This window comes from Anopheles ziemanni, chromosome X (genome assembly GCF_943734765.1).
Source record: "Anopheles ziemanni chromosome X, idAnoZiCoDA_A2_x.2, whole genome shotgun sequence".
In the NCBI taxonomy this organism is placed as follows: domain Eukaryota; kingdom Metazoa; phylum Arthropoda; class Insecta; order Diptera; family Culicidae; genus Anopheles; species Anopheles ziemanni.
Window position 1 is genome coordinate 1,216,439 of NC_080707.1, and position 8,051 is coordinate 1,224,489.

General features: G+C 50.0%; 1 pseudogene; it reads left to right on the forward strand.

Annotated features, from left to right (window-relative positions):
* Positions 1-415: 415 nt before the first annotated feature.
* Positions 416-2,390, forward strand: LOC131290446 (kinesin-like protein KIF18A; annotated as a pseudogene).
* The last annotated feature ends 5,661 nt before the right edge of the window (positions 2,391-8,051 follow it).

Consider the following 8,051-nt stretch of genomic DNA (forward strand, 5'->3'; position numbering starts at 1 on the left):
GGGTAGGGGGAGGTGAGGGGCTGGGGCAGGGGCTTTCCTATTGATTTCCCCAACCCTTGCAAGGAGGCTCACGCACTCTTGCGAAGTGTCTGGTCAGCCTTAGGACCCCTCCAACAGCCCCAGGGGTAAACAAGGAAAGTGTAAAGTGAAGAAGAAAAGAACTCAATAGAAGTAACAAAATGGCGGCCGTGCAACGAGCAGGTAAAGCAAAATAACCCGAGAAGTATCGCTAAGCTTCTTGATAAAACAACGTTAATGTTTGATCCAGACAAAGATCCAGACGAGTGTTAATTCGTCTTTCCCGGCGTGAAGAAAACAACTTACCACGACGACTTCAAGCGTGTTAATAAGAATATCACAATGAAGCTCGATGATGTATTGGACAATACTGCCACAAACGTGCAGTCGGTTGGGAATGGCAAACATCAATAAGTCGTTGCTGGCTCTGGTCAGCTGCATAAATAAGTTGGCAGATGGACACATTCCGTACCGTGATTCCAGCTTGACGCCCAATTTGAAGGATAGCCTTGGAGGCAATAGCCAAACTATCATGATCGCCAACATCTCTCCGTCCTCGCTGACCTATGACGACACGTACAATACGCTGAGGTACGCATCACGCGCAAAAAAATCCGCACCACCGCAACGACAACATCTTGCCCTCTAACGTATCGAATGAGTTCCCGGTGAAGAGGGTCAACGAGCAGGCGGAAGAATTTGAGAGGTTGTGGGCAAAGCTAACCGAGTTTAACGGGAGCTCGAAGGAGTTGCCGGTGAAGACGGTCAACGAGCAGGCGGAAGAAATCGACCGGTTACAGGCAAAGCTGGCCGAGTTGGAAGATCGCAAACCCAATACTCTCACCAATGCTACGCCGTCTGCTGCGTTGAATGAAACGCTCCTAAATACGTGGACTATGCTATGCTAGCTTACTCCAGACTGTGCACCACAACTATGCGCTAAAGAGTAAGGACAAATTGCTTAACATGCGCGTCAAGCTGAACGAGCAGGCTGAGCAGATGGCTCGAATCGTAACACTGGATGGCACTCAGTCAAGTGAGGACTTAGCAAAAATTGAAGCATCAATCGATCGTTGTGGAACGCAGTTGACCAACCAGGAAGTCGATCAGAACCGCTGGTTGGAGCGTCTTCAATAAGCACAACGGAAACGGAACTCTCTTCGGCATGAGGTGCTACAGAAGGAACTCAGCAGTGTGTTAAAAACCTACATGGCTGGCAAGGATGCTGAAATCGCAGCCGCAACGGCAACGTTATGGAAAGATCACGTTCTGCAGATAGCGTTCACGTACAGCCAGGAGAATCGTCTGTGGCACAATATTATGCAGCTGAGTGGGGATCGTACAAAATAACTACTTGCTTCTTCGGCACTCGGATCGACTGGACAATGTTGTGTTGGATAAGCCTAAGCGCTTGGTCAAGTTGAACCAGAGGCAGCGAGAGGTAACCTTCTTCGACGACGAGTTCCAGCAAAACGTGCGAAGTAAAACCAATATTACCGACCACAGTATCGACGACATTGCCAACCGTCGGACATTGCAGATGATGCCGTAGATTTCCCGCCAGTTGTCTCCGGTGCTAAAAGGACGAAGATCCATGTAGAAAGCGAATCAAAAACTGACAGAAACGACGCGACATGGCAGCATCGCCAACACAACAGTATCCACTCCGCGGCTGAAGACTCCGCGGTTGGTTGTAATGAATATGATGCCAGCTCCTACTCCACCAATGGCTTCATCCAATCCAAAACTCGGTGGGACTTCTCCCACCGAGAAGGGCGACGAAAAATCAGATACATCCACTGAACAGATTGTCCGACGCCAATCTGTTCATCTGATGTATCTGATACACCGTCACCAGAGGAAACTAAACTTACGTAATATAAATATGCAATGCCAACATTTCTTGCTAGAGCAAGAAATTTTGTCTATGCACATTTATATTCCGTTTAAATTTTAATCTAAGCGGTGCATTACAAATAAAAAATGCGTACTTGAGATCTTCAAAAGACTATATTCCTTTGTTTGGGCAAGCCGCAAGTTGAGTTTCCTATGGTGACGGTGTATCAGATACGTCAGATGAACAGATTGGCGTCGGACAATCTGTTCAGTGGATGTATCTGATTTTTGGTCGCCCTTCCCGGTGTGAGTAGTCCCACCGAGTTTTGGACTGGATGAAGCCACTGGTGGAGTAGGAGCTGGCATCATATGCGTTACAACCAACCGCAGAGTCTTCAATCGTTGAGTGGTCACTGCTGTTTTGGCGATGCTGCCATGTCAGTCGTTTTTGTCAGTTTCTGATTCGCTTTCTCCATGGATCTTCGTCCTTTTAGCACCGGCGACAACTGGCGGGAAATCTACAGCATCATCTGTAATGTCCGACGGTTGGCAATGTCATCGATGCTGTGGTCGGTAATATTGGTTTTACTTCGCACGTTTTGCTGAAACTCGTCGTCGAAGAAGGTTACCCCTCGCTGCCTCTGGTTCAACTTGACCAAGCGCTTAGGCTTATCCAACACAATATTGTCCAGTCGATCCGAGTGCCGAAGAAGCAAGTAGTTATTTTGTACGATCCCCACTCAGCTGCATAATATTGTGCCACAGACGATTCTCCTGGCTGTACGTGAACGCTACCTGCAGAACGTGATCTTTCCATAACGTTGCCTTTGCGGCTGCGATTTCAGCATCCTTGCCAGCCATGTAGGTTTTTAATACACTGCTGAGTTCCGTCTGTAGCACCTCATGCCGAAGAGAGTTCCGTTTCCGTTGTGTTTGTTGAAGACGCTCCAACCAGCCGTTCTGATCGACTTCCTGGCTGGCCAACTGCGTTCCACAACGATCGATTGATGCTTCAATTTTCGTTATGTCCTCACTCGACTGAGTGCCATCCAGTGTTACGATTCGAGCGATCTGCTCAGCCTGCTCGTTCAGCTTGACGCGCATGTTAAGCAATTTGTCCTTACTCTTTAGCACATAGTTGTGGTGCACAGTCTGGAGTAAGCTAGCATAGCATAGTCCACGTATTTAGGAGCGTTTCATTCAACGCAGCAGCCGGGGTAGCATTGGTGAGCGTATTGAGTTTGCGATCCTCCAACTCGGCCAGCTTTGCCTCTAACCGGTCGATTTCTTCCGCCTGCACGTTGACCGTCTTCCCCAGCAACTCCTTCGATCTCCCGTTAAAGTCGGTCAGCTTTGCCCACAACCTCTCAAATTCTTCCGCCTGCTCGTTGACCCTCTTCACCGGGAACTCATTCGATACGTTAGAGGGCACGATGTTGTCGTCGCGGTGGTGCGGATTTTCTTTGCGCGTGATGCGTACTTCAGCGTATTGTATGTGTCGTCATAGCGTCAGCGAGGACGGAGAGATGTTGGCTATCATGATTGTTTGGCTATTGCCTCCAAGGCTATCCTTCAAAATCCAAGAAGCAGTAGCCATTTTGTGATTTCTATTGAAGTCTTTTCTTCTTCACTGGGCTGACCAGACACCTCGCAAGTGCGTGAGACTCCTTGCAAGGGTTGGGGAGGGTTCCAATCAACCCCCCCCCCCCCCGCCCTCGTCCCCCCTTTAACCATCCTGCTGTCGAACGAGTGAGTAGATTAGCAGTCGGGTCAAAACGGCACACTTTTAACGATCCATTTAACGACCTGGACGACGGCACGGAAGAAATTGACCGTAAGAGGTCAGGGGGGGAGGGGAGGGGAGGGGGGGCGGAGGTGGTCGTGACCATCGCCAATATCGCCGCAGTAGTGTTTACGGCACGGTGGTGCGGAAAAATAAACAACGGCACGTTTGTTCCAAAAAAAATCCCTCACACGGTTCAAACAAAAAAACACCGTTAGCTTGTTTTCCCGGGGTTCGGGTTCCCCCCCCCCCCCCCCAGGGCCCCCTCCCTCCCTCGCTCCCATGTTGCTGTGCGGCGCTATATCTGCGTGGGGCCACGGGGGGCTTTTCACCGGAACGGATTATGTTTTGCGAGTCGTTCGGGGAGGGTGGGGGGGGGGGAAAGGTTGGTTGGGGGTGTAAGCAAAACCCTTCATTAATTGAATCCGGTGTTCGGGGCTTTCCGCGCGCGCGTGGTTGGCTGGGCTTTTTTTTCCCAGCAGTATTTTCTCCTTCGATCCGATCCGATCCCTCATCCCGAGCAGCGTCAGTAACGAAGTTTCGGGCTCGCATTACAATCGCGCGCGCCGTTCCGACAGTGAAGGAAAACAGATTGGAAAATAAAAGGGACCCCCTCCCCCCCAAAACGGACGGCTCGCTAGAATGGCAAGTTTTATTTCTAGTTTGTCCCCTGATCTAGAGACTATCAATAGCGAGTCCTCGATCGATACAACAAAAGGGAAGGAAGCAGCATAAAAAGGAACCAAGGCACAAAAGAACAACAACACAAAGGTGGGGAAAAACAAGAAGGGAAAATCGGTAAGCCCTTGGTAACATGCATATACATGAAAAATATAAAATATAGCCGGGTGAACCGAACCAAACGAAAACCCGTGTGCGATTGGAGTGCGAGTCCTGGCGACACGCATCCCTCGACATTTTTCCATCGGTAGAACGCAAGGAGGAGGAGGAGGGAGGGGGGGGGGGGGTGCGAGAGGTGAAATATCTTTTTCTTTGAATTTTCAAAAGCATTCCAAAACGGGAAACTCTTCGAAAGGACTCGATCTGTTCTCCTCGGCATTGCTTTGTCGCAATAACGAAAGGGTCTGTGTGTGTGTGTGTGTGTGTGTGTGTGTGTGTGTTACAGTGGGGTTTTAAGTCCCCCCGTTCGTAGGGAAATAAAAGGGTGAAGTGGTTTCTGGTTGTCGCAGCAGGCGAAGGAAGGGAAATCGCAACAAGAAAGTAGGATACAATCAATCGAAAGCCGATTTGGCCGCTATGTAAGTGTGTGCAATTTTCCCTTTTTCATTCGCACACAAACACATTCACACAGAAATACACATCTTTTGTCGTGGGCGAACCGTGGGCGCGTGTTATCCGATGGCCCTGCTTCTCCCTTTGCAACCTTTCATTCTCGCTATCAAGAGCAGTATCGGATTACATCAGTGTGGCTGGTACGTGTTAGTGGTTGGCGCTCGTTGGGGGGGGGGGGGGGGGAACGGCGGACCGCCGGTGTAAATGCGACATTTTTGATTGGGTCTAACACGAGCAGTAACATCTCTCCCCCCCCCCCCCTCCCCTATCAAACCGGGCCAAATCTGTTTTCATCTCGTGTTTTGTGCGAGGCAGATGGGAAAGGTATAATGTAATATGAAGAAGTTAAAGAATAAAATAAATGTAGAGCGGCGTCCTAGAATTACAATCCCACCTTTGGCTGCCGGAGGGGGGGTGGAGGGGGGTGGCATTGGCGAAACGAACACAACGACGAGAAAGGACCCACTCTCGGTCGACCATTTTTATTGAACGGTTCGGAAAAAACAACAACCAGGCCCGGCAGCACGAAACGAAAATGGGCAGCTTGTTAGGGAGGCAAAGCACGTACCCCAAAGGGGCGGGGGAAGTGCCAAGGAATGAGTACAAAAAAAAGAAAAAAAAACCATTGGCAAAAGAAAGAAACACGGCCGGGGCCGGAGTCGACAAGGCAAAGGAAATTAAATGAAGTGTACGAACGAGCCACGAACCAACAAAATGAACAGGAAAACAGAAGTGGGAAAAGCAAACACAAAAATGCGAAACCGAAGAAGGGGGAAAAACACAACAATAAACCCACACACACACACACACACAGTACCAATGAGCACTGGTGGATCAAGACAAAAGGAAACGCGGGGGCGAACGAAAACAAAACAAAACAAAAAAATGCAAAACAAAATGGCAGAAGGAACGATGGCCTGCGGCCATTTCTCGCACCGCCTTTCGGTTCGGAGGATCGGTATTTTTTAACGAATACGGGAAGGGGAGGGGGGACGTGTGGAAGTGTGGGTTTAATAGGCCAGTGACAGGAAAGCCGAAATCCCTGCCCGAGGGAGTGGGAGGAAAGGGGTGACGTGCGGGAAGTGACAGCACAGCCAGGTTCAATCGGGGGACGGCCCGAGGAATGGATTCCTTTGGATTTAGTGGACCGGTGTTACTTCCCTTCGACATTCGTGGCCGCCTTTGGCATGTTTGTAGGTGTGCTGGAGTGTGTGTGTGTGTGTGCGTGTGTAGGTGTTTGTCTCTTGCTTGTCTCTTGCTTCCTTCCTTCCGGGCAACTTGTTGGACTAACGGCGATGGAAAAACTCTCGAAACCCCCCCCCCCCCCCCCCCCCCCCCCCGCTCCACTTAATGTTTTCGAGATGCTTCCGGGCGGGATGAAATTTCGGGAACTATTTTCCGATAGTCCTATTCCTTCCCTCCCCTTTCCCCCAACCCCCGCGACCACCCCCGGCCCGGCAGTGCTTTAAAGTTGAGCCCTCCGGGAAGGTCCAGCGCTCCCGGGGTGACCCTTTTCTCGGTTTCGCTTACCCCACCGTCCATTTTCTGTTTGAGTGTGTGTGTGTGTGTGTGTGTTGCTTTGTTTTTCGAGATGATTGGATGAGCCACGCTCGAAGGTTGGCCTCTCCCGAGCCCCCGTTATCTAACTTTCTGATGCTTTTATTTATTTATTTTTTCTTCCGAGCTTTGGTTTGCGCCTTTGCCTCGGGGAGGATGACATTTTTCCGATTTCCAACCCTCCCCAAGGCCCATTGTCTTGCGTGTTGTTTTTTATTGTACTGTTGGCTTTTGTTGTCCCATTCAATCTCGCTCTCGGTTTCGTTCCCGTTAACTTTGGCGGAAAGCCCGAACCTTTTTGACAAACATTTGACAACTATTGATTCGAAAACAGACAAACAGGCGGCACCATCTTTCCGAACGCTCTCGGCGCAAACAAACGCCGCCGCGCCGAACATTTCGCCCCGTTTTTGTTTTCTTTCTCTCTTCGCCTTGCTTCCACGGAATGGGACAGTTTTAAAGTATCAAACACAGATAAAAACATCACCGCCGCTGCGCGCGTTCTCCCCCCGTGCTCCACCCGTATGCTGTCAAATCAATCGACCGACATTCGTCTTTGATAGTTATTTTTCTCCGCCAGCGCCTCGCGCCTCGAAGTGCGACTTGTCAAACGCGGTCAAAGAAGTGTCAGCCTGCTGACGGGCTTCTTTCTTCCGCAACAATGCTCGTTTGTCACACTCGTACGCGAAAAAACGTTTGCATGTTGGGTGGAAGTAATCAATCCGTGTCAAAAGGACGCGGGTGCTCACGCGAAAATGAAACTGTCTCCGTCGACGTCGACGTTGTAGCGCAACACCGACGGTATCTCGTTTATGACTCTTTAAGGAACTTTGTTTTTCGGGTCTAGCTGAGCTTGGAAAGTTTTCACTGTACGAAAGAAACGACGTTTGCCTGTGAAAATCTTTTATACGTTTCCGTGCAGTTTGGTGCCAGGGTCACCTTGTTGTTGCACGGCTGCCCCTGAAGGTATGCAAAGATTGAAGCTTTGCCTGCCTTTTGCCTACCTGTGGAGGCGTTCGGTCGAACAACCGGCTGCAACAGGGTGTATCCAACGGGTGGAATGGTTCTTTTTTCATCCTGCAACAACGTTACAGTTGGCCACGCATTCGCTAGATTAAAAACCGTACTGTTCTTTATTTAACGTTACAGCTTGACTTAACTATTTCTTACAGTCCCCAAAGAATGATTTTCCTTGGTGCCGTTCTTTCCCCGATTCAGCCGTAAGCCAGCGTAAAAGTTCGGGGGGAAATAGTCCGGGCCCGGTGGCCCGAAGTTTCCCCCGCCCTCCGCCTGTACTGTTAGTTTTCCGTTCCGCTCATTCATAAATAATAAATTTCCACACATGCACATTTCCATAAGTTTTTCTTTTGCGGGTATTGTGCTGTGCGGCGGTAGCTTAGGTCGGCTGACGGTAATGTTCTTCGCGGGCGCCTTCAACCTTCACTCAGGGGCTTGATTGTCACGGTTGGCTTTGGACGGTGTAATCTACTCCCGGCGTGGGAAAAGCTCCGCCAATGTCAAGTAACATACATGATGGTGCTGGTTGGTGACGGTTGGTTGTTGC